The sequence below is a fragment of the Ictidomys tridecemlineatus genome, chromosome 12 (assembly GCF_052094955.1).
Source record: "Ictidomys tridecemlineatus isolate mIctTri1 chromosome 12, mIctTri1.hap1, whole genome shotgun sequence".
Taxonomy (NCBI): domain Eukaryota; kingdom Metazoa; phylum Chordata; class Mammalia; order Rodentia; family Sciuridae; genus Ictidomys; species Ictidomys tridecemlineatus.
In genome coordinates this window covers 77,705,628-77,733,058 of record NC_135488.1, presented here as the reverse complement: position 1 = coordinate 77,733,058, position 27,431 = coordinate 77,705,628, and the positions used below count along the sequence as shown (strand labels likewise).

The window sequence follows — 27,431 nt, the reverse complement described above, 5'->3', positions numbered from 1 at the left end:
GATTGAAAGTAAGGGCTGGCCAAGGACACAACTCAAAAGAATGACTAAAATGAGAAACAAACAATATCAAATGTTGGAAACTGGAACGATAGGAGCTCTTATATACCTCTGTTGGAACCTTAACCTTAATTAATTTATAAAATTGTTTAGCACTGGGTACCACAAAAAAGGAGAGTGGGGGAAGAGAAGAAAAAAAAATTGTCCTACTTCAGCAGAATCTAACAAAGACTAATACATGCTTAGCCTATGATCTGGAGAGTCTACTCCTAGGTGTTTTATCCTATGAAAATGCACATAGGGGCTGGGGTTGTAACTCAGTGGTAGAGCACTTACCTAGCACATGGGAGGCACTGGGTTCAACTCTTGGCACCACATATAAACAAATAAATAAATAAAAATAAATAAAGGTCCATCGACAACTGAAAAATATTTTTAAAAAGAATATCCCCAGGGGCTGGGGATGTGGCTCAGGCGGTAGCGCACTCGCCTAGCATGCGTGCGGCCCGAGTTCGATCCTCAGCAGCACCACATACCAACAAAGATGTTGTGTCCGCCGAGAACTAAGAAAAAATAAATGTTAAAATTCTCTCACTCTCTCTTTAAAAAAAAAAAAAAGAATATCCCCACATAATAGGGGGCTGGGATTGTGGCTCAGAGGTAGAGCACTTGCCTTACATGTGTGAAGCACTGGGTTCTATCCCTGGCACCATATAAAAATAAACAAATAAAATAAAGGTATTGTGTCCATCTACAGATAAAAAAATATTTTTAAAAAGAATATGCATTATATATATGTGTGTGTGTGTGTGTGTGTGTGTGTACTCAATAAAAGATATTACAAGATCACTCACAAGAGCACTATTCATAATGGCCTTAAGTTGGAAAGAACTCAAATGTTGATACATAATAGGGGGGATAAATAAATGATAGCATGCTCTTACAGTGGGATATTATACAACCATGAGACCAAATGAACCACATCTCCCTCCATATGGTGGCAAGGCTGAAGCTCATGAACATAAGGCTGAGAAGCCAGACACAAAAGGGTACACTTTAAAATTCCACTTAAATAAAGTTCAAAACCAGGCAAAACACATCTATAGTGTTAGAAGTCAGGCCCGCAGTCACCCTTGGAAAGGGAAGTAGTGAGTAGAAGGAAGCGGGGTGCGGGGTGGGGGGGGGATGGCTTCAGTGACACTGGTTGTTATGATCTGGCTTCTGACTACACAGCTGTGTTCAGTTCATGAAAATTCATTGAGCTGAACACTTATCATATGTGCATGTTTCTGCACATATTTTACACTTCAATACAAAGTTTCCTTTAAAAATAAAGACTCTGTAGACTCTACATCATCCTTCAATAGAGGCCCAATACTTCATCTTGGCCAAAGGCCCTTTGTGACCTGGCCCCAGGACCACGTTTCCAGGCCTATTCCTACCACTCCTGACCTACCCCGGCCAAGCAAGCCATTGCCAACATCTACAATGCTTTGTGCTCTTTCATGCCCCAACATTGCCCCCACCCAGGGACTAAATTCCCTTCTCACTTCATCTACGTGGTTAACTGTGTTTTAAAGGGTAAAAGTCCACTCAGACTTCATTCTCCACCAGAAGTATTCCCTCACTCCACACAGCCTGGCTGAATTTCTTCTCTGACCTCCCTTAACATTCTATGTGTATTTTAACCTTTAGTATATGGCACTCTGCTGCTGGTTTACAAATCTGTCTTTGCTGCTGGACTGGAGAGTGTCTGAGGGTGAGGATCGCATCTGTCATCTCTCCATGTAGAGATGAAGAGCATCTCCTGAAGCTCCCAGCACACAGCAGATGTCCAATGAACAGCCAGTGAATAAATAAAAAGGTTAATGAAATTTAGTTTACACCTTGATTTTGATACAGAACTTTTCTTAGTCTAGCGAGAAAAAAACTCTTTCAAAAAAAAATGAAAACTAATCTGGCAGCACAGACTATGCCCAAAATTAAGTTTGCAATGAGTGCTTTGTTCCCCATGAATATACATATCAAGGAAATCAAATACATATTTCTTAAAATGCACAATAGTAAAAGTGCCCATTCCCTAAAGACCATCCAACCGAACAAAATTATTGCATTCCTCTGAAATATGGGTGAAGTGTTAATGTTCTTGGTTGGCTAGAGACTCAAGGAATTCCTCTAACATCTAGATTGGCCATGTTTCTTGGTGGATCTGCCAGAAATTCCTCAGATATCCCAGTCTAGGATTTATAGACTGAGAGGTTTATGCTATTTCAGAGGGTAGAACTGGCTATTGTTTTACATATTAGACAAGTGAAGAAAATGCAGCAAAAGCTGTGATTGGGCCCTGGGCCTAAAAAGTGACCTAGTTTGACAACAGCCATTTTCTATGCTGTTCCAATTAGTCTTCAGCCAAATACATGCTAAGTAATAATTATAATGGATTCTCAGCAATGTCTCTTCCAACTTCCTAGGTTGGGCTTCTGTTAGTTTTCCATAATAAAAGGCCAGAAAAGGCCTTAATGATAAGAGGTAGGATGGTGAGGATATTGTCATGATGATGATGGTGACAGATAAGGCTGCACTGTGTGCAACAGCACAAGCACAGATATGAAACCTGACCTCAAACTGCTTATCACCAAAAAAAATTAAAACAAAGGTAAAGCATAGTGGTCTAACTTTTTTTTTAATTCTAATACATGATTAATAATTTCAGAAAAGGAATCATTTTTTTAAAGAGAGAGAGAGAATTTTTTTTTTAATATTTATTTTTTTAGTTCTCGGCGGACACAACATCTTTGTTGGTATGTGGAGCTGAGGATTGAACCCGGGCCGCATGCATGCCAGGCGAGCGCGCGACCGCTTGAGCCACATCTCCAGCCCCTAACTTTTTAACTACGTTTACCATCTAGATATTGAACTAGATATACTAGGTTCTTCTTTGGAGTGGTGCACTCCCACATGGCTGAGAATATTCTCCCTCTCACCCCAAGGATAGGCCCAGCAGGTTTATTTGTAATGTCCTGACTCCATCCCCTTGAGTAATAGCTGATTGGATCTGACATGAATACCCGACTTAAGCTGAGCCAATAAGATGCTCTCAATTTGCAATTGAGCCGCAGGTTAAACCTGAGAGGACTTAAGGCTGCCTGGGTAGCCGTTTAGAGCTCAAAAGAGTAGAAATGCAAGAAGAAGTGATCTGCAAGGAGAAAGCCAAGAAAACTATTATGGTCGGGGGTGGGGAGTAGGAGGAAAGCTCCATTCCCCACAGCTTTCTGAGATCTGATACAGTCTCTGACCAAGTCTCCCTGGTTTTTACGCCCAAACACCATGTTTTTGTCTTTATTAGTTTGGGGGATTTCTGAGGTCCCTAACCTAGGATTTGGATGCTCTGGTATTTGGGCAGGTATTCATTCCCTTGGTACCACTTTGTTGTCATCAAAAGAGGACGAAGTGGGCTGAGGTTGTAGCTCAGTGGTAGTGTGCTTGCCTAGCATGCATGAGGCACTGGGTTCGATTCTCAGCACCACATATAAGTAAATAAAATAAAGGTCCATCAACAACTAAAAATAAATGTTAAAAAAAAAAAAAAAAAGAAGAGAAGGAGAAAAGGGTGAGTAGTGACTGAGTGTAACTGGACTAAAGAAAGCAACCTGGATCTGTGGTCAGTGCCTCCAGCATTTTAGCCCTGAATGTTGGGGCCTTGGGAGATGCTTATGAATAAGGGTGTTAATTTGGCTCTTTAAAAACGGAAGCTTGACACTGTGAATGATGACATTTGAACGTCACCAATACAAAATTAAGCCTGTGGAAAATTTTAATTATGATACCTAACACAGGAAATTGCATTTATGTATGGAAACTAAATTTAGAAGCCTGGACAGATTGATGACAGGATCCCTCCTAAGTCCGTGTAAATAGCCCATGCCAGGTGCTAGGAAGTACCCATAGCTGCAGTAGCAGAGGCTGGCAGGGCTGGCAGGCCCCTCGCTGGCCTAATCTCAAGGAAGAAAAAGAGCTTTTCTCTGGATATGCTTATTTTTTTTTTTTTCAAAAGTCTCCTCTTCCAAGTTAGGAGGAATGAACAGTTTTTGAAAGAATCATTTTCAGGGCGGTTCCTATTCTCTCCCTGCTTTGTGTCTGTAAACAAGGAAAGGGTGTGGACGTGACTTGGATTTGCTCTGGACAGTGTTTGTGCAGCCATGGTCAGAGGCAGGACCCAGTAGGAAAGGGGAAGTGTGAAAGGGAGTGAGGGGAAATCTCTCCAGCTCCTTCCCCACACCCATCCCACCCCTCACTTTTAAGGTTCTCTCCTTCCCATGGAGTTTCCTTTACTCATGTCAAGTTCCAGTGACATGAAAGCTGGGGGCAGGGGCAGAAGTGGGGAGTGATGTTAACAGGGCTTCCATATATCAAGGCCGCTGGACTTGGATAGGTGTGATTAAAGTCTGGTACTCTCACCAGTACCTCTCAAACCCAGACAAGAGGGGCTCCGCCCTGGGTTGGAATCTCTCCGGGGTTCTGTTCTGATCCTCCTTGATGCTCACTTTAGTCCATAAAGTGAGGATTCCCCAAGTCAAAGGAACATCCCCTTGGAGTCCGTATCTCCCCCTCAAGACCATGGTCCAGGTGTAGAGACTTCAGAATTTGCGGTTCTGGGGACCCTGAGCTCATTTCCAGTACTTGTTCAAGCCTCTTCCTAATTTCATCTCCCCAAGGATGTGTATCTCCTAGATTTCAGGATGGCCTAGGGACAGCTATTGGCAGAGAGTATGGGATAAAGGTTAGATGGTCCACCCTGGAGTATCCATGCACACGTTTCAGGGATGGGCACAGAATGGTACTAGGCCAGAGGCTAGTGCCTGACTCTGGAGTATACAACTTCATTGTGGTTTTCACCAAAGAGTCTGAAAACTCTTCCTCTGAATCTGTCCTTTTAGGTTGTTATAAAGATTCACCTGTCAAATTAGAAGGAGAGGGAAATTTTTATTTAACTGTTAGCTTGATATGTATCTTTTGCATATTTATTCATGTGGAATACAGGACTTGCCCAAGCTCCCCGAATATTAGGGGAAGGCCTTCCCACCACTTCAACACTGCACAAACTTAGATTAAGTATTCTGGGCCTCTGAACCTCAGTCTCCTTACCTGCAAAGTGAGGATGACAATGTGAACATTTAAAGTATAATTAATTCTAATTATCATTGTGCACCTTTGGACAAGTTAATTTCTTCAGGCCTCAGTTTTCTCATCTTTCCAATGCAGTATATCAAGTAATGTATGTAAAGACCTTAGAACAGTGTCTGCCCATGGTAAATGCTACGTAAATGGTAGTTGTTGTTATTGTCCACAACCCAGTACCACCACTTGGCTGGTTGGATTACAGGAAACAGCACATGCAGCACGTAGGTCACAGTGAGGCACACCTCTGCATATTTCTGAGCAAATTATTTAAGATTTGCCTCATACTCTAGACACATCCTGTGATTACAAAATCCCAACCAGACTTCTTAGGAAGCATGAAGCCCTGTTCCTGCTTCCAACTGCGACTGTTACTTTAGCCAAGTGTAATCTGATGAATACAAACTAAGAGTTCTGTCCTGGGATAACCCCCATTCTTGTGTCTAAAGGACTTTGAGATCCACTCAGAAAGGTGCAAAATAAATCTTACATCTCTGGGCAGAGACAAGGTGGTGGCAGAGAGTGAAGAATGGGGGAGGGATGTTGGTCCCTCTCCTTGGATCCACCAATTGCCATTCTTCACTGTGGAAGAGTTTCTGCAGCCCTTGGCAGGCTCTCCGGCCTGGGCGGGGATTTGGAAATTAACTTGAAATGTTAATTTTGTAAATATCTAGAGAGAGTTGAGCTTCCCTAAGAGGAGACTTGATCACACAGAAAGACAAATAAACCGTAAGAAGCTATATAGTCTTTCCTAGCCATACCCCCGGTTCTTTCTACTACACAGCTCTGCCTCTGTGGGTAAGCAGCTGTCTCCTGTTCAGCACCCAGGTGGCCCAGGTCTGGGATCACCAGCAGCAGTTTAGACACCAGAGTTCTGACCACTGGCCCACTGTTAGGCATCAAGCACCCAGACCCTCATCAGCAGCAGGTTCTTCCCAGGTCCCCTGCCCTGCAGGCACATTTCATTTTAGGAATTCAAATTAAGACAAAATAATATTAGCATATGATATGACATCTATTTAAGTATTTTCATTTTTAAAACACTTAAGGAAGCCTCAAGTTAAAGAAAGTAGATCTACCTGCACAATTTCCGACAATAGTCAGAAGTTGGAAATTTTTGTCAGGGCGTGGTTCTGGGGAATGACAATCCTTTTCCAAAGTCCCTTCATCTTGGAATCTGTTTTTTTCAGCCTCCATGTTTTGTGGCTTGGGCCTTCATGTATGATGTTAGGGCTCAATTCCACTAATTGGATGGCATCACTGTGACTTGGGGCTGATTGTACAGCTATCCCCAGGGGCTCATGAGCAGTGACTGCTAAGTGTCTCGTGGCTGTGGTTTCTGTCAGCATCTTGCTTTAGAGTTCCCTTCCCCTTATGGCCAACAGTTCTGAGTTCTGGGTTGGTCACTGAATGGTGCTCTGACCACCTTTTATTTGGTGGTTCTGATCACATAGGGCACTCATATGCCATAGAAATGGGACCATTTTTGCATACGGAAATGAGGAAAAGCAGTACCATGGTGGTACTTTGGCTTGAGCCTTGAATTTATTTAGTGTGTTTGTTTGTCTTTTTAAGTACTTTATTTTTAAAATATTTTTAATTAATTTTATTTTAGTTTTTACACAAATGGAGCACAGCTTTTCATTTCTCTGGTTGTACATGACGTAGAGTCACCTTTGTGCAATCATATCCATACATAGGGATAATAATGTCCATCTCATTCTACCATCTTCCCCCCTTGAATTTTTTTAAAGATTTCTTTTAAGATAAAAATAATATCTTTATTTATTTTATTTATTTTTCTGTGGTGCTGAGGATCAAACCCAGTGCCTCACATGTGCGAGGCAAGTGCTCTACCACTGAGCTATAACACCCTTGAATTTGTTTTTAAGATCATATTTGATGCAGGATGTAAATATGTTTGTTGTTTTGCATGCTATGTTGAACAAGCCCCACAATAAACTAAAAACATCCTTTGACTTTTTTTTGTATGTGTATGTATATGCTGGGGATTGAATCCAGTGGTCCTTGAGCACTATGCCACACCCCAGCGTGTGTGTGTGTGTGTGTGTGTGTGTGTGTGTGTGTGTGTGTGTGTTTCATTTGAGACAGGGTCTCACTAATTTGCTTTGGACCTTGCTAGGTTGCTGAGGCTGGCTTTGAACTTTCGATCCTCCTGCCTAAGCCTCCTGAGCTGCTTGTGACATTTCTTAAAGGGAGTAGTTGCTATGTGTGATTAGTAGCCACTTTTGAAAGAGTTAAATATCTGAGCTATTTAATTCCTCTGCAAAATTTGAAAAACAAATTAAGTAATCATGGCACAAGCACTCAAATTAGAAAAATGAGAAGTTGCAGTAGTTTTGTTGTTGAGGGTTTTTTGTTTTGTTTTGTTTTGTTTTTGCTTGGTTATTTTTTTTAATTTTTTTTTAGTTGTAGATAGACACAATACCTTTTTAAATTTATTTTTATGTGGAGCTGAGGTTTGAACCTAGTGCCTCACACATGCTAGGCAAGTGCTCTATCACTGAGCTACAACCTCAACCCTTTGTTTGTTTTTTTATAACTAGTGGGGATAGGGAAATACCAAATCTGATTGTTAAAACTCATTCAAAATCTTCAGTTATTCGTTTTTAGAAAATACTGATGTCGCACACAGATGATTGACAAGGATGAATATCCTTGTGGTACAACCAAGTTAACATGTATGTGAACGCTGTGTTTTGGCTAGTACAGGATGAGTCTGTAATTCCTGGGCATGGCCCGGAGCTTTGTAAGCCTGGGTTCTGGGTGTGTCCATGAGGCAGCAGAACTATTTTTCTCAATTTTCTGCTTAGGAAACCTGGTTGGTTGAACAACTGCTGAGGAGCTGAACCAAAAGGTATGATAGTCCGTGTGGTTCCACCCATGTTACCCCATTTCAATGAATGTGTCAGCAGTACAATAAACCATATTCTGTGCCAGCTTTTCTCTGCTCAGAAGTAAACAGTGATATTGTTAGTTTATTTCCCATGGAGGAAAAGTTTTGATTCCACTCCGAATGTACTTCTGTTTGTTTGCAGAGCTGCTTTCCGGTTTCTCTTATCATAATATTTCAGCTGTAATTTAACAAATGGACTGTGTATAGGAGGGTTCTGTCCCAACAAAGTCAGAGTGTGCTTAATCACGGCACACTTTGAGGCAGATCCACAGTTAGTAATTGGAGCATTTAAAATGGGCAGGGGGTGATTTTTTATTCCATTGAGTATTAGCCACTGGGGGAAAAAATGCAGATGAGAAGAATAGCAATGGTGGAACAAAATTAATATAGCTACCTTATGTAACAACCATAACAGTTGCCATGTGACATTTGTGTTTTCTTTGAATGTGCATTTTATTCCTGAGTCCAGCAGCAGTCAAACTTTAAAGATCTGAGACAGACCATTGATTTCTGCCCCTTTAAGACATTATCTCTGCCCAGTTCCATTATGTATTGATTTCATAGTTTAATGCTCAGAGTGTTTATTTTCCTATCTCCTATTTCTTGGCTGTGAGAATTTATTTCTCTGTCTCCCCTATTTCTTGGCAATGTTGGGGGCTGGGAGTAGAGAGCTTACTTTCATGAAACATCACTTGAAACATATGTGAGATCAAATTCTGAGAAAATATATCCCAACTCCCTCAAAGCAAATAGGAAAATGCTTTATTATTGGAAACGAAATGTATCTGAGCTTACTGGCAATGACAGCCTAAGGATATCAAGAATAAAAGATTTTTTTTCTTGTTTCTTTCTATAGAGCCATCAATATATCGAGCAAGGAAAAACTGCATCATTTTTGGGCAGGGGGTAAGGGCAGTACTTAGAGCAGCTAAGAGTTAATAATGTGCCCTAAATGGAGCTAGCAGTGCTATACCTAGTGCATCCAGCTAACTAATCTTTAATTTTTGTACCATGCACAGAGCCAGAACATCCAGTTAACCAGAATAAATGATTAAGAAGGACTTTGTAAAACTGCTGAACATAACTCACTATCACTAAATATAGGAACCTCTGGAGCCAGCTCTCTTGCTCAGATGAAAGGCAATGATAAGGCCCACATTGTGAGAGAAGGAATCCAATGTGGTTAGGATAAGACAGACAAAACAAAAACAAAGACTCTTTCTGCTGGGAAAGATATCTAAAGTTGGAACTTAGGCCCATTGTGCACCTACTATTGCAACCTGCTGGATGCCTCTCAGCAGCCATTCAAGTGAATCCTGCAGCTCAGGAGGAGAGAAAATTAACTGAACAGAGCCTACCCTTCTAAAGATGGTCTTCTTATCAGAGCTTCCAGAGAACTTCTGGAATAATGAGTTCCAAATTATGAATAGCCATAGGGAGAAAGTCCACCTGTGGACATTACCTATCTGAAACCTGTTTCCATCTTTAGAACAATTTCTGCTTCTACCTAATAGCCCACCACAGCCCAGGAGCTTAAGAATCTTATATTAAGTTATCTTTTATCTTAATGTGGTTGGGTTTTTTTTCCTTGAAAGAAAATTACTACAGAGGAATTTTCTTTTTCTTTTTTGGCAGTACTGGGAATCAAACTCAGGGCCTCATGTTGCTAACTAAGTATTCTACCACTGAATTATATACTTAGCCCCTTTCATTTTTGAGACAAGAATCTCACTAATTTGCTGAGGCTAGCCTTGAACTATCGATTCTCCTACCTCAGCCTCCTGAGTAGCTGGGATTATAAGCATGCTCACTATAGGTGGTGAGAAAACATTTTTAAAATATCACTTTCTGGTTTTACATACAGTGTACACCTATATGTGTATGAGAGCATAACATACTTTACGCTCACATAGGTCTCCAGCAGGTGCCCTGGCCCTGATTCCTATGTGGAAGATTCAAAGAGCAGGGTCTGAGCATGGCTTTTTTTTTGAGTTTGATAATCTTTGAAACTTGTTTCACAGAATGTTATTTTGGGCTCCAATTAACTGGACAAAAAAATATTACACCGATAGAGAAGAAATGGCTAATTTCTGTAATCTGAAAATGAGTCTTACAAATCAATAAGAAAAGGATAAACAACCCAATAGAAAAATAGGCAAAAGATATATATACAGTTCAGGGAAAGGAACAAAAAAACAGGAAATAGGCATATGAAAATATAACCCACCTCACTCACAGCTTAAAAATTCAAGTTCAAATGGTGATGAGATAGCAGTTTTCACTTCCAGTTGGCACAGATTTAAAAGAGTGGAAAAACCAGGATGTGAGGAAACAGTCACTCATGCATTGCTGGTGAGGAGGTTAATTGTAATACCCATTAAAATCAACCTCCTAAATTTTACTTTTAATGCAACCTAAGGAAACAATTAAGTGCACAAAGACAAATATACACACATAACAGTTGCTAAAACTGTTAAAAACTGGAAACAAACCACTAAAAAGAATGTGGTAGGTCTATATGTAAACACACAGAAATTGTTCCAAAATATAGCAGCAAGCAAAGAAAGCAAGGTATAAAAATTGCAGCCAGGCACGGTGGTGTATGCCCATAATCCCAGTGACTCAAGAGGCAGAGGCAGGAGGACTGCAAGTTCAAAGCCAGGCTTAGCAATTTAGCAATGGCCTAAGCAACTTAGCAAGACCCTGTCTCAAAATACTAACTATTCCTGAGGGTTCGTATTTTAGAGTACCTTCCATTTATATCCTATGTATTTCTACAATAGTTGATCATATATCAAAGGTAAAATCAAAATAATTTTATAAGTAACAGTACAATCATGTTAAGATAATTTCCATGTAGTTTTCTTACTAAATATGTTAAATCGAAATAATATAGGAAACAACAGTTGGATAAATCCAGGTTACTTGATATTCTATAACTAAAATTTATCTATGTTATAAAAAATAAGGAGTCAGGGAGAGTGTTCTAGATTAAAAACAACTAAATAGCCAGATATAGTGGTGCATTTCTATAATCCCAGCGGCTCTGGAGGCTGAGGCAGGAGGATCACAAGTTCAAGGCCAACCTCAGCAATTTAGCAAGGCCCTCAACAACTTAGTATGATGTCTCAATAAAAAAAAAATTAAAAGGGCTGGGAATGTACTTCAGTAGTAAGGCACCCCTGGGTTTTATCCCTAGTACCAAAAAAAGACCAAAAAATTAACTAAAAAGAGACAAGACAGTTAAAGTAAAATGATGATCATGTGATCTTTGATTCCATTATGACTTCACAAACCCAAAAAGACATTATGAAGGACCTTACTGAGACACAAGTACTCTTGTGAATCTAGGTGACAAAGTAGTATTTCTAGGATTATATTTTGGGAAATGCTAGCAGCAAGAGTGCCTCTTGAACTGGAAACATGCTTCTCCATGCTAGATATTCCCATACGTATATTATCTCATTTAATCTTGCTTATTTATAGGAGAAGAATGTGATTTCCTATCCAGGCTAAACTCTAATTATTTCTATGATTGTTGTGGAATACCAATATATTCATTTCTAGAATATCTTATCTGGTTTCATAGATTTCCAGTTATTAGCTAGATACCAACTATGGTTTATATGAATCATAGTTGGAGAATTTGAGCTGGAGGAGATCTTGAAGATCACATAATCATCATTTTACAGATGAACAACTGGACCCCAATGGGCTAGGTGACATACCCATAATCAGTTGGAAGGAGAACTGGTTTTTGGAAATCTTGGCACTGCATTCACTACTCTTACCACAAACCTACGAAGATTTATTTAACCCTTACTGAACATCAACAATAGACCAGCCCTCATAAAGGCCTGCCCTGAGAAAGGCCCCTTCTGTAGGCTTAACATTGAGGAGGAATTACATGATAATCCTCAAGGAACAAAGAGCCTCCAGCTCCTAGCACTTGTAATCGTGCAGGCAGTCTGCCGAGTCCAAGCCAAACCAAGAATGCCTTTTGCTTGACTTTTTTGTTACATAAGAAAGCACTAGGAATACAAGCCAACACTTTTTTCTCCTTTAAGGAAAAAAAAAAAAGTAAAAAGAAAGCAGCAAACTGATTGACTACTCATGGAAGATGGATAAGAAAATAATTATAATTCCTTTATCCTCCTAATAAACATTTCCTTCACAGCTCATTCCCAACAGACCTCAACCTGTCTGGCAGAATGGTAAGGGAGAGATTAAATCAATTGGCCTTTAGAACATGTCTGTACCTCTTTCTCTACTGAACCAAAACTCCAGATTTACACAGCCCTTGTTTTATATCTCCCTTGGAGAATAATCTGGTGATTTACATGGTGGGTCTTAGGAAATCAAACAGCCCTTTTCCCCCGAAACAATTTATGCCTACACCTTAGGGCCAGTGGAATGCTTCCCACTGCTGAGGGCCAGAGTATGACTTTGCCTCTCAGTGGCACAGATATTGGAGGGTAGGGCAGGCAAAGCTCTCTAGAGAGCTCAGAGAGTCACAAAGGTGAACAAGTCCAAGGTTTGTAGAGGTAAGTCCAAGTATAAATGACTGGAAGACTGTATACAACCTCCATCTGAAGACTATTGAGATTGGGGCTATGAAATCAAGGATTTGGAATTTAAACGGAAATGAGTTTGCAGCATACATAGGTCAGGGCCAGGCAAGGAAGTCTCTTGGGAAATAGCCCCTGATGCTAAATGGCATGGGTGGTTCGCCATTTGTAACCAGCGGGGCTTGGAGTCTTGAGTTGGCTGAGATGGCCAGGATCACATGGCCTCTACTGATCAGTGAACCACAGCTGAGGGCCCAAGTGTCTGGAATGAAAAGTGCATCCTCACCTCCAAGGGGGCAAGGAAGGTGTAAAGTCGATGACACAGCCATTGTTTGTCCAATAACTGAATCTGACAAATTGAAAGAAGAGCAAGAATCCAAGCACAAAGACAGGAAGAGCAGGTAGCCAAGCTGGTCAATGTCATAGGAATGTAGTGCAATGAAGGGGGTGTGGACAGGTGGCATGATGCCAAGGCCAAGGAGTAGATGGTACAGCCACTCTTTATTCTGTTCCTGTTGCTCTGAGCGGATATATATCTTGTGCTATTAAAAGTACCACTGGAAATTTATTTACTCTGTTTCTTTGCAGAAAGAAGTTTGCTTATGGGGAAGAGTATGCCTGTGTAAATAGGAAGCACTATTGGAGACCTCCAGAATTTCAAACATATTGTCATTCCTGTATCCTGAGGCAGTACAGAGAGAGGGATATGACAGCAAGGACTGCTCCATGATCAGCCATACTGAGCTCTCCAACTGACTGGGTAGCCATAGGTAAGATGAAGGTGCTTAGGTTTTGGAAAGGATGTGCAGTGTTAGCACACTTGAGAGTCCTACCAGCTCAGTTCAGACACATTTATGCTTAAACTCCAAGAAAATGGAAAGAGGAAGCTCAGAGTTATAGTATGAATCTGAAGTGTCCACCAAAGGCCCGTGTGCGAAACACTTGGTTGCCAACACATGGGAGCAATTAGGAGGATATGGAACCTTTTGGGATGGTGCCTTGTAGAAGGAAGTAGGTTACTGAGAATGTGCTCTTGAAGGAGAGATTGGAACCCCAGCCCCTTCTTCTCCTTCTTTTTGCTTCCCAGCCACGATGATGCACTCTGTACTCCCGGCCATGATGTTCCTATTCACTTCACCTCATCCAATGGAGCCAACTCACCATGGACCAAAACTTCTAAAACATTGCCCCTAATAAACTTTTCCTCTCAGTATTGTTTATCTTAGTATTTTGTCACAGTGACAGAAAGCTGACACACTTGGGTAATAGAGAAGGATGGGGTTCTCAGCAGGAAGTCTGAGTACTCTAGGCACCAACAGGGCAAAAGAGAAGGAGAGAGAGCCTTTACAGTTATCAGTTTACTCAGAGAGAAAGGCAGGGAGCAGGGTTATGGGATGCCAGTATACCTCTCCTTACCCCACCTCAACCTCAGTGGCTCAGCTCAGCTTGTCCTTACGTTGCATATTGGGTTTCTGTGATTTTCTTTCCTTTGGTTATAGACCATTTGAAAACTTCCACCCTTTACCAGCAATGGTCAGTGCTGTCCATGCTGTTAATTTTGTATTTGATGCTATCATGGTTATCATGCAGGATACCCTCCGCAAGGAGTTTAGAGTCTCTCTGGAAAGCCCAGTGTTATGCAGTGGCCGAAAAGAGAGAACAATATAAGGCGGGACTTAACTGAGTGTTAAGTGATGTGTTACAGGCTGCAAGTGACTCATAGTTGAGAAAAAGAGATCCCTGAGTTGTGGGAGGTAGAGGAACATGCCAAAAAAGTGCAGAAATTTCTACCCACCCTCACCCCCCAAAACATGGAACCTGAGCTGGGCCTTAAAGGAGAAGAGGATTTGAAGAAGTGGGGAGAGCATTCCAATCTGTCTGAACAGCATGAGTAGAGGTAGAGAGATAGGGATGCTCAGAGCCAGTTTGAGAAACAGTAAATAGAGAAAACATATGGATGATTGACAGGGTTTTCCATTTTTAAATACTTATTCAGACTGTATCCTGAACAAGGACAATTTCCTGTGGTTTATAAATAGGACCCAGCTATTTTAGTAGAGCTATATCATTGATGATCATTCCTGGAATGTTCCATGGAAACTAGAGTTTTCCAAGAGCCAGGAGAAAATGTATAAATGTGTAAGAAAATGTATAAATGGTCCAGAACGTGAAACACTATCAATAAAAGCTGAAAGAAGTTCACGCCTTAGTGTTCTGAACTAGGCACTTGCTTCTCTTTCCCTTATTCCCTTCTCTAACTCCTGATTTTTTTTCCTGATATATCATGCAGAATTCCTAGGGATTTTGAAAGATCTGGAATAGAAATTGGGAGATAAAGAAACAAGCACAAGAGATGAAGTCATTTGTCTGAGCTCACAGGGAAGGTGGTGCCACGGAAACAATTCAGGATGCCCATTCTCAAGTTTCCTTTAACCCATGATCTTGAACACAGAATTTCTATCCTCTAATAATCTAAGAAGCCATCAGAGTTGCACAGAATTTCAATTCCCCTGATTTCTAGAATGGAAACCCTCTCACTTGGTTGGAATGTTCCAAAGGTAGGGGATCCCAATTGCCTCTACTTGAGAAATGTTCCAATGCATATGTACAGGTTATATGTTATCCAAAAGAAAGGTATTTTTTTTTGTATTGACAGTTAATTGTGTTGGTATTAAGTAGTTAATTAAGTTAATTTTTTTATGTGCAATTAGCAACATCCTCTATTTTCCTGCACTCTTCTATTTTCCCATCTATCTCGCTAGCATTTGCATCACTATATAGTGTTCATTTTGGCTCAAGGAAGATTATGAGTGAACAATTCTCTTTTATTAGAATTTTTCCTTTGAGTTCTTCATACTATAGTCTTAAGGCAAAAATGAAACAATGATAGCCTAAATATTTTTCTGTCTAGTCATAATGTAGTTGGTAAAAGAGGAGGCCTGTACACTCACAGCTTTGAGTGATTAAAATTAAATTTTCAGAGCAATAACAGCAGCAAAATGTAGAAAGAACTTTCCTAGGAAAAACTCCTAACAATCAATCCTATCTTTGATCAGAAAAAATCACTATCAAACATCTCCTAAACCAGGAACTAACACTACTATGAGTGATTGTACTTGGTTTTGCAAGAGTTTAGAGTTGTGTCTAAGCCTTCATGCACATTTCAGCTCTCTAAATAAAAATGAGTGTCAGTATCACCTTCATCCTCACAATGAGGTCATTTTATGATGTAATAACCACTACCAATAGCATTTCTGGTCATTCCAATATTCTCCCCCATTCCCCCTAATTCTGAAATTACTCCTGGAATTAAAAAGAAAGCTCCACCCAATTTATCAAATGTAATAATAATCACCTAGGAAAATGTCCTTTAATGGGCAGAACTTGTAGCCAAAGAATAATGATTACATATCTTTAAGATTTCCAGAATCCTTTTTAGTAACAAAGGTTTTACATGGTTGGGTCATATGATGTGTAGAAGTTTTACATTTCCTGAGTACTTTCAGAGGAAGAGGGTAAAAATATTCTTTTGGGACAGACACTATTTTATAGTGATATGCTACAACATTTGATTATATATTGTACCACCAGTTAATTGGAAGATAAGTTCACAAACATAACCTAGGCAAATTGTCCTACATGTATTTTTTGGTTCCTAATATCTTTACTTTGGGGTATTAAAAAATTAGCATAGAAATTGGATGATTTCTACTTTAAAAATCAAATCAGGTTTTTCCATTTTGATACCAAGCAAAAGAACAACAATAACAAAAACACATGCACACAACAAAGACAAAAACAGAAACAAAATGGAAAACACCACTTTTCTAAGATGTGGAAGTTTGGATAACTTCTCTTCTGTGTTGCCCCCAGGAAGAAAGGTTCAAGTTCCCTCTTGTATTTGGGTGTTATACATCTGTAAAGTGTGCAAACAAACACAGATTGTTGGGAAACACACCTTTCCTTCCTCTCTCCAGTATGATCTATTTAGACTTTTAGGAAAGTTTTGGACTAAAATTAGCTTTGGAAATGAGAGAGGCACCATTTACCCCTTGCTTTATTTACGCAGTATGGTAGCATAGTAAAGTATCTAGGCATATCTACAGTTAAAGGAAGGCTTACCTTTGCTTATCTTAGTATTTCCTGAGGTTAGCAGACCACAGAACTCCATTCCCCTCTAGGTTGTACACTAGTATTCTGTGGACCACTTTTAGATAACTTGGGCCTGTGTACAAGCACTGGTTTTCAGACACAGGGGGCTCAACACACTCTTTGTCACTTGATAGCACTGATATTGGGCAAGTTATTGTCCTTTTAATTATTATGGTGAAAATAATATCTATATTATCTATCTATATAATATCCATCTGTATAATCTACATAACTCTAGATAATTGATTTCTATGCAGCTACAATTATTAAAGAAAAGAATAAGGGAATTTACCACGTACTGATGAGGAAAGATCTCTTGGACGTATTGAGAAAAACAAGGGGCAGCATAGTGTTTGTAACATACTACTTGCTGTACACAGAATGGAGAGAAATAATAAGAATATAGATTTGGTTTTGTCTATATATACCTAAAGAAACTCTGGACACAAGGCAGGCAGGGTGGCATATGCCTGTAATCCCAGCAGCTCAGGAGGCTAACGCAGAAAGATCACAAGTTCAAGGCCAGCCTCACCAACTTAGGGAGACCTTGTCTCATAATAAAAAAGGGCTGGGGATGTAGCTTAGTGGTAAAGTCCCTGGGTTCAATCCTCAGTATAAAAACAAAACAAGGCAAAACAAAACAAAATAAATAAACCACTGGAAGAGTACAGAAAAAATTTTTAAAAAAAAATTTAAACTGTAGTTACCTATAGGGAATAGGGGCAAGGCATGAGGTGAATGGAGATAGGAGTGAAATGAATGAATTTTAACATATTGTGTGTGTGTATGTGTGTGTGTGTGTTTTACTGGGATTTAGGGGCACTTTATCACTGAGAACATCCCCAGCCTTTTGATTTTTCTTTGCCAATAAAATTAAAATTTCAGAAGGTCTCACTAAATTGCTGAGATTGGCCTTGAACTTGAGATCTTCCTGCCTCAGACTCCAGAGTGGTGGGGGTTATAGGCATAGGCCACCGTGCCCGGCCTTAATATCATTTTTTTAATAATGGGAATATATTGTCTAGTCAAAGAAAACTCTAAAATTAAAAGGGAAACCTTTGTGAAAGTATTTTAAAAAAACAAGAATTTTCTCATGTTGATTTTACATTTTTAGTGGGGTTAGAAAAGAACTAAGGAATGATTTATTAATTTACTGCCGCAGCTGAGTGCTGGGATGCAATCCCGTGGCAGTTATGACTGGATAGGTGAAACTTTGGCAGTTAATGTATTGCTGCAGTTTTCTTCTCAAGTCAGCCACACTGCTCTCCAGTTCTTGCCTCCTGATTCTTATGGCTCAGAAACCAGAGGCCATCATTCATCTAGGATGTAGCTGGAGATTGTGTAAGAGGCCAGTGGTAGCAATATCAACACCCTGAGTTTTTCTGGACTACCTGGGAGAATTCCATTGGTAGGGAGGGAAAGGTCAGTCAAGCAAATTCTCCAATCTCTTAGAGGGCAAATAAATAGAGGAACAACTGGAGAAGGCTGTGATTTCCTTTTTAAGGATGGTTAAAGTTGGTTCAGTCTACCAACTGTACCATAAGAAGACACAATTCAGAGAATTCTTTGGGGTAACTTTTCTAGCTTTCCTGTAGAAACTATGCTCAGCATAAATCTTTCTACTCAATGGGTGAAATCCCAGGTTCTCAAATTCTATTATTCCATAAGAAACTTGGATCGATAAATGTTTTTTGCCCCTACTACAGAGTCCCTAGCAATTTGAAATCCAGTGAATGATTTTCTAAGCTTGCCTCGGTCCAAGGTCCTCTTCTGGAGGAAAATCTTGAAAATGTAAATGACTAGCAGCTGTGATAGGCCCATACTTACCAGCATGTGTGGCATTAAACCCCAGCACTCCTGCTTGGCGGCTCCTGGGAAGGCTTCAGAAGAGCTCTTCAAAGCAGATCTCAAAAAAACAAACACCCCCATCTCCTGTCCCCTCGAAAACAAACAACAATACTGCTCTGTTCACCAAACACAAGGAGAATTTTCTGTTTAAAAGATTTTTGTTTTTTCTTATTCCATATTGGCAGCACTTATTATGGAGCGGATGACTTTCAAGTTGGGCTGTTTGAAACCTAAGTAAGTACACAAGAGTCCAGGTGCTTAAAATTTTTCAAACTCTGATATATCCCTACAGCCTTCATGTGAAAATCTTTTTAAAAATTTTTATTAAAAATATATTTGACCATATAGTTAAGTAATTATGTAAGTAAAAGATTCCATTTCCCTTTACAAACTTTTGGAAATAGCTTCAGTGTCAGATAGACCCACATTTGAATCCTTTTTTCCTCCCTTCCTACCTGTAAAAGTACAAGCAAATGACCCAACTTCTTTTTATGCCTCAGTTTCCCTACTAGTAAAATGTGGATAATAGTATCTACCACATAGATTAGCTGTGAGAATTAAAGGGTACATATAAAGTCCTCAGCAGAGTGTCTGAACATATATGGTAAAAAAAAATAATAATAATGTTTAAACAGTAATATAATAATATAATAAAATACCTTGTCTCTCATTTAGGAAAATGCTTATCAATGGAAATTTGTAATGTTCCTCCATTTTTAAAAAATACTTTAAGGACTCCCATTTTAGTCTTAAATAAAAGCCTTTTCATTAAAATTGAACTTTCTTCCAGAAAGACCTCAAGAGAAGAAACCACACTGAAAACCATAATAAGCAAGCAAGGAAAGAACTTTTAATGCATTCGTGACAAATGTTCAGATAGTCTTGGTGTTTCAACATTTTTTTTTCAATCCCTGTCTCTGAGAGTAAAACATCACATTTATGGTACGGCCATGTATCTAAACCCACATCTGAGAGCATGGGATGAGAAATACATTGCCCCAATAATCAAGAGTAATCAAAGCGGCACAGTGGGCAGAAGTTCTTAATCTGGACAGAGGCATTTCCCCTTAAATCAGCTGCCAATTAGACTTCTTCATCTTCTTAACCTTTTGTCTTTTTAACCTATACTGTCCAGTATAGTAGCCACTGTCCAACATCATTATTGAGCATTAAAAGGTGACCAAAGTGGCTAAACTTTGTTTTTTATCTAATTTTACCAGGGCGTTGTGCATGCTAGGCAAACACTCTACCACTGAGTTACATCCCTACCCCTAATTTTACTTAATTTAATCAATTAAAAATTAAATTTAAAGATTGATTCTTGGTTCAGTACTGATTCTTGGTTCATACTTTGAAGTATGTTTGGAGCAACTTGGGTATCGAGTCTATTTGCTTTAACTTAGTTAAAAAAAGAATATAAACTATCTCAATTTTAAAAAATATTGATAGGTTCCAATGATATTATCTTGGACATAATGGGTAAGATAAAAATCTATTTTAAAAATTAATTTCAACTTTTCATTTTTTCAAATGTGGCTCTTGGGGGGAAAATTTAATTATATATGTAACTCATATCATATTTCTCTTGGACAATGCTGTTTCAGACATTGTCAAAGAGATCCTCAGTAATTAGCATCCTCAACTCTTTAGGTGCAAGAAAACTGAAGAAAGACAAGTAGAATTTGGAATGTGCCACAAAGCAATAACTCCAGAGCAAGGTCCAGTTTCCAAATTTCAGGCTTCTCATGGTGCTCCCATGACAATGGACTCAGTAGCTGTGGGTAGCAAGTCATGATTCTTTCTGTGTGCAGATGGCAGTTCATAGAAAAGTCACTGCCTTAGATAAGATCTCACCCCAGCACCTGCCACCCCACCCCCCCAGCATAGTTTGCTGGCCAATGTAAAGGATTCCAGAAGAGGGCCGGATTCATGCCTAGAATTCATTCAAGAAATTGCAGAAATTCATAGGCTGATTGGTAAGAAATAGAAATCACATCTCCCAGAGGTCTCAAGAGCTACATTTGAAAAAATGAAAAGGTAAAATTAATTTTTGAAATAGATTTTATCTTACCCATTATGTCCAAGATAGTATCATTGCAATCTATGAATATTTTAAAAATTGAGATATTCTTTTTAAACTAAGTCTCTGAAATCTGATGTGTAGGTAGACTTCATAAAATTTACAGTTAAAGCAAATAGACTCGATACCCAAGTTGCTCCAAACATACTTGAAAGTATGAACCAAGAATCAATATTGAACCAAGAATCAATTCTTAAATTTAAATTTTGTATAAATAATTTTTAGTTGTAGTTAGACACAATACCTTTATTTTATTTATTTTTTATGTGGTGCTGAGGATCAAACCCAGGGCCTCACACATACTAGGCAAGCGCTCTATAACTGAGCCACAACCCAACCCCTTAAATGTAAATTTTTGATTGATTAAATTAAGTAAAATTAGGGGTAAGGGTATAGCTCAGCGGTAGAGTATTTGCCTAGCATGTATAAGACCCTGATAAAATTAAGTAAAATTAAAAGTCTAGTCACTCAGGTCACATGTTAATGCTCAATAACCATATTGGCCAGTGGCTATGATACTGAACAGTGTAGGTTAAGAAGACAAAAGGTTAAAAAGGTGAAAAGTTTAAGATGTTGGAAGAAAACAATACACAGGATCAACATAACAAAGAGTTGGTTCTTTGAAAAGACAAAAAGATTGACAAAGGCTTAGCCAAACTAACCAAAAGAAAGAATGAGAACACACAAATTATAAAGATCAGACACTTCTGAAATCCTGAGGATTATCACATCCTATTTCAAAAATGTATATTCCAATAAACTGGAAAATCTGGAAGACACTGACAAATTTCTAGACATATATGACCTCCCCAAATTAAATCAGGAAGATATAGAAAACCTAAACAGACTCGTATTGAGTAATGAAATTGAAACAGCAATTAAAAGCCTTTCAAAAAAGAAAAACCTAAGACCGGATGAATTCTCAGCTGAGTTTTCCAAGACATTTACAGAAGAACTAACACCAGTCTTTTTCAAATTATTCCATAAAGTTTAAAGGGAGGAAATACTCCCAAATACATTTTATGAAGCCAGTATAACCCTGATACCAAAACCAGACAAAGATACATCAAGGAAAGAAAACTACAGACCAACATCCCTGATGAAAAATCCTTAATAAAATATTAGCAAACCACGTTCAAAAACACATGAAAAAGACAATACACCATGATCAGGTGGATTTTATTCCAAGGATGCATGGTTGGTTCAACATATGCAAATCAATAAATGTAATTCACCACTTAAATAGAATTAAGGATAAAAATTACATGATCATTTCAAAGATGTTGGATAAAATCTATATCCAATCATGTTAAAAATACTGGAGAAGCTAGGGACAAAGGAACTTACCTCAACATCATTTAGGCATTTATGACAAACCCAAAGCCAAAATCATGCTTAATGGAGAAAAACTAAAAGCATTTCCACTAAAATCCCCAAACTTCACAACAAGACAAAGCTGTCCACTCTCACCACTCCTATTCAATAGAGTCTTTGAAACATTAGCCATAATGATTACACAAAGGAAGTTAATGGAATTCAAATAGGAAAAGAAGTCAAATTATTTCTGCTGGTGATATGATCCTATACCTAGAAAACTCCACCAGAAGACTTCTAGAGCTTATAAATGAATTTAGCAAAGTAGCAGGATATAAGATCAACACCATAAATCAATAGCTTTCTTGTACTCCAACAGTGAATCAGGGGAGGAAGAAATAAGGAAAACCATCCCATTCACAGTAATCTCAAAACAACAAAAAACAACCTTGGAAATCAATCTAACCAAAGAGGTAAAAAAACTCTACAATGAAAATTATAGAATGCTGAAGAAATTAATTGAAGAAAACCTTAGAAGATGGAAAGACCTCCCGGAAAGACCTCCCATGTTCATGGGTAGGTAGACTAAATATTGTCAAAACGGTCACATTATCAAAAGCAATATACAGATTTAATGCAATCTCCATCAAAAATACCAATGACATTCTTTACAGAATTAGAAAAAAAAAATCCTTAAATTCATTTGGAAGACTAAGAGAGCCAGAATAGCCAAAGTGATACTAAGCAAGAAAAGTAAATCAGAAGACCTCACAACACCTGCTCTGAAATTACACTACAGAGCAGGAGCAACAAAAACAGCATGGTATTAGCATGAAAATAGACATGAAGACAAATGGAACAGAATAAAAGACATAGAGACAAATCCACATACTTATAACCATCTGATTTGACAAAGACACCAAAAATATATTTTGGAGAAAAGATAGCCTCTTTAATAAATGGTGCTGGGAAAACTGGATAGCTATCTCTAGAAAAACGAAAGTAGACTCCAATCGGTCACCCTGCATGAAACTCAAATTGAAATGGATCAAAGACTTAGGAATTGTACCAGAAACCTTATAACTTTTAAGAAAACTAGGGTCAACCCCTCCATCCTATAGGTGCTGGCACCGACTTCTTTAATAAGATCCTCAAAGCAAAAGAAATAAAAATCAGTAAATGGGTGCCACCACACTGAAAAGTTTCTGCACAGCAAAGAAAATGATTAAAAGCATGAAGAGAGAGCCTACAGGATGGGAGAAAGTCTTGGCCAGCTACTCCTCTGATAGGGGATTAATATCCAGAATATATCAAGAACTCAAAAACTTAACACACACACTCACACAGTCAATAAATGGACAAAAGAATTAAATAGAAACACAAATGGCCACAAATATATGGAAAAAAAAAAGTTGAACATCTCTAGCAATCAGGGAAATGCAAATCAAAAGTACACTAAGATTTTGTCTTACTCCTGTCAGAATGGCAATGATCAAGGACATGAACAACAATAAATGCTGGCAAGGTTGTGGGGAGAAAGGAACACTTGTACGTTGTTGGTAGAACTGTAAGCTAGTACAAAAACTCTGGAAAGCAGTTATGGAGATTCTTCAAATGCTATGGATGGAATCACCGTATGACCCTTTGGTAGTTTCCCCAAATCCGAAAACTATAGTGACATAGCCACGACAATGTTTATAGTAGCACAATTCACAATAGGTAAATTATGGAATCAACTCAGAAGCCCAATAACAGAAGAATAAATTAAGAAATTGTGGTGTATATACACAGTGGAGTTCCACTCAATCATAAAAAGAAAATTAAATTATGGCATTTGGTGGTAAATGGATGGAATTGGAAAATATCATGTTAACTGAAATAAGCCAAACTCAGAAACTCAAAGATCAAATGTTTTATGTCACAGGCAGAAGCTAAAGTAAAATAAAGGAAAGGAAGAGGGAAAGATAGGATAGCATAAAGAACCAATGAAATAAAAATTATTAGATGAGTGAAAGGAAGTCTAGTGAAATAGAGGAAGGAGAATGGGAGAGAAAAGGGAGGAGGGAGACTAAAGGGGGAGGGAAAGGGGGATTATGAATCAAAGTTGATTTTCATGGGTGTATGAATTTGTCAGGATGAACCCAACTACTATGTATAACTTTAAAGCTCTAATAAAAAATCAGAGCTTTTTTATTCTTAGCTTCTACTTGCCATAAGGAGATTCTAGAAACTGTTTTAAAATTTTTGTTTGGTTTCCACAGTAAAGACTCAGAATCACTCTTATATTCCTGCGGTGAGATAATTAGAATCAAGCTCCCAGAAAATATGCAGGTAGGCTAGGTTAGCTCCTATTTGAGAGATAAATTATGATAAATCCTTTCTCAGGAGAGTGTAGGAAAAATTTCAAGAACATGCAGAAGCCCATTTACCTGATGTGACTAATGATCTGAGGGTTACTGAAAAATGATATTGAATTAAGAACTAATAAAAATGATTTTTATTTTTGAAATAGGTTTTAAAAATTAAAGTGGCATGCATATACCATAAAAATAACCATTTTAAAGTAGACATTCAGTGCCATTTCATATATTCCCTATGCTGTACAATTACCATCCTTATGTATTTCCAAACCATTTTCATCATCCTAAAATAAAACCCCATATTCATTAAGCAGTATACACCATTTCCTTCCCTCCCCACAGATTCTAGTCTCGGGTAGCCACCAATCTGCTTTCTGTCTCTATGGATTTATCTAATCTGGATATTTGATATGAATGGAGTCACACAATATGTGACCTTTTATATTTGGCTTCTTTCACTTAACATGTTTTCAAGGTTCATCCATATTGCAGCATGTTTCAGTACTTCATTCCTTTATTACAGCTGAATTGCATTTGTTATGGTTTAGATATGCAGTGCCCTCAAAAGCTCAAGTGTGAGAAAATGCAAGAATGTTCAGAGGTGAAATGATTAGATTATAGGAGCTGTTGCATAATTACTGGGCTAATCCACTGATATGGATTAACTGGGTAGTAACTATAGGCAAGTGGGTGTGGCTGGAGGAGGTTTATCACTGGGGACCTGCCTTTGGTTTTATATTTGGTTCCTGGTGAGCAGATCACTTTCTGGCTGCCATATCCTGAGCTGCTTTCCTCCACCAAGCCCTTCTGCCATGATGTTTTGCATCACCTTAGGCCAAGAGCTATGGAGTCTGTAATCTATGGACTGAGACCTCTGAAACCATGAGCACAAATAAACTTTCTATACTCTGTTGTTCTTGTGAAATCTTTTGGTCACAACGATGAAAAAGCTAATTAAAACAATATTCCACCGAGTATAACATGACACAGTTTGTTTATTCATTCACGGATGGACATTTGGGTTGTTTCTACTTTTTGGGTATTGTGAATATTGCTAATATGAACATTAGTGCATAAAATTTCTTTGAATATCTGTTTTCAATTCTATAACAATTCTATGTTTACCTTTTTTAATGGATTTTTTTTTAGTTGTAGTTGGACAAAACCTTTATTTTACTTATTTTTATATAATGCGGAGGATAGAACCCACCACCACACACATGCCATGCGAGTACTCTATCGCTGAGCCACAACCCCCAGCCCTTTGTTTACCTTTTTGAGAGACCTCTTCTGCACCATCTTATCTTCCCACCAGCAATGTATGAGGTTTCCAATTTCTCCAAATTGTCACCAATACTTGTTGGTCTCTGTCTTAAAAAAAAAAAAAATGGTTGGGGGTGGGTGCAGTGGTACACACTTGTAATCCCACAAGTTTGGGAGGCTGAAACAGGAGAATTGTGAGTTCAAAGCCAGCCTAAGCAGTGGTAAGGAGCTACGCAACTCAGTGAGACCATGTCTCTAAATTAAAAAAAAAAAAAAATAGGGCTGGGGATGTGGCTCAGTGTTTGAGTGCCCCTGAGTTCAATCTCCCGTATCCACCACACACAAAAAAAGATATCCTAGTGGGTGTGAAGAGTTATCACATTGTGGTTTTGACTTGAATTTCCTAAAAAACTAATAATGTTGACCATATTTTCATCTCCTTCTTGGACATTTTTATTATATCTTCCTTGGAGAAAGGTCTATTCAGGTCCTTTGTCCATTTTTGAATTAGGTTGTCTTTCTGTTGGTTGGGTTAGAAGAGTTTTTTGTGATTTGAATACCAAGCCCTTGTTAAAGCATTTAAAAGTTAGAAAGCACTTAATAGTTGCTATTAATGATCCTTATTATTGTTATCAGAGAAAATTCAAAGATCCTTCATAGAAAGCTGAGACTATTTATTGTGATCATTTTATAAATATCATTCCTATGGATTTATATTACCATATATTCCTATTTATCATTATGCATATCTTTTATTTATTGATTCATTGTATTCCCTGATAGAATGAAAGTTTCACAAAGGAGTGATTTTTATTGTATTTACTTTTTAGAACACTTTTCTATTTCAGAACCTAGAAAAATATAAGACACATATTTCTTGAGTAAATGAAAGAATACATTCCTTCATAAAGCAGTAAATGTGCTATTCATGCTTAAAAAGCATTCATTCAGATGGTGTTAGTTTAAACATGTAAGTCTTTAGGTTTTCCCAGTAGAAAATTACGTGAGGATCCTTAAATGAAAAGTTTCTATTGTGAGGAAACTTCCCAGAATAGTTTATGGTAAAAAAGAAGTCAAGTTTAGAAGTAAATAGAAATTACAAAAATTTATTCAAGTTTTCAAAATCTGTTCTGATTTTAAAGTTTGAGGATATTATCTGTATAATAGAAGGCAAGTTCTAAGTGGGCTAATGTAATATAATAAGGAAATACTTAAAGAATCATTCTTTCTTTTCTAATAAAACAGATTGTAACAGATAATCCTATTGTTTATATAAGATCTGATTTCAAGTGTAGCCATGTGACATGCTTTGGCAAATAAAATGTGGAGAGAGAACTAGATATCATTTATCGATGTATTTAGTTGCTGGTACTTAGCTTTCCATTACATTCTTCCCTTACAATGGAGACTATGGGAACACTAATTGAGGTGAAGGTACCATAATATTAAAGTATTCTGACATGCTGAGCTGACACCGGGAAGACAAAGTCCGCAGAGAACCTCTTATAACTGTAGTTGACTTCAGTGTGTGTGTGTGTGTGTGTGTGTGCCTGAGCGATTTACTGAGAATTTAACCCAGGGTGTCTCTACCACTGAGCTACACTCCCAGACCTTTTTTCTTTTCTTTTAAGACAGGATCTCACTAAATTGCTGAGGCTAGCCTGGAACTTTTGATCCTCCTGCCTCAGTCTTCCAAGCTTCTGGGATTACAGACATGCACCACCATGGCCAGTTTACAGTTGATTTTATACAGC

The 27,431-nt window shown here is 38.3% G+C and overlaps 1 long non-coding RNA gene across 3 annotated transcripts in view; it reads right to left on the bottom strand.

The window, feature by feature from the left end:
- LOC120884970 (uncharacterized) overlaps positions 1-27,431 on the bottom strand; it is a 49,794-nt gene that overhangs the window by 18,968 nt on the left and 3,395 nt on the right. For 2 of the 3 annotated variants that reach the window (XR_013428984.1, XR_013428982.1), the window contains exon 2: positions 25,687-25,781. This is a non-coding gene — a long non-coding RNA (uncharacterized LOC120884970). Of the gene's footprint in view, positions 1-25,686; positions 25,786-27,431 lie in introns of all 3 variants that reach the window. The other variant, XR_013428983.1, reaches the window with a different exon arrangement.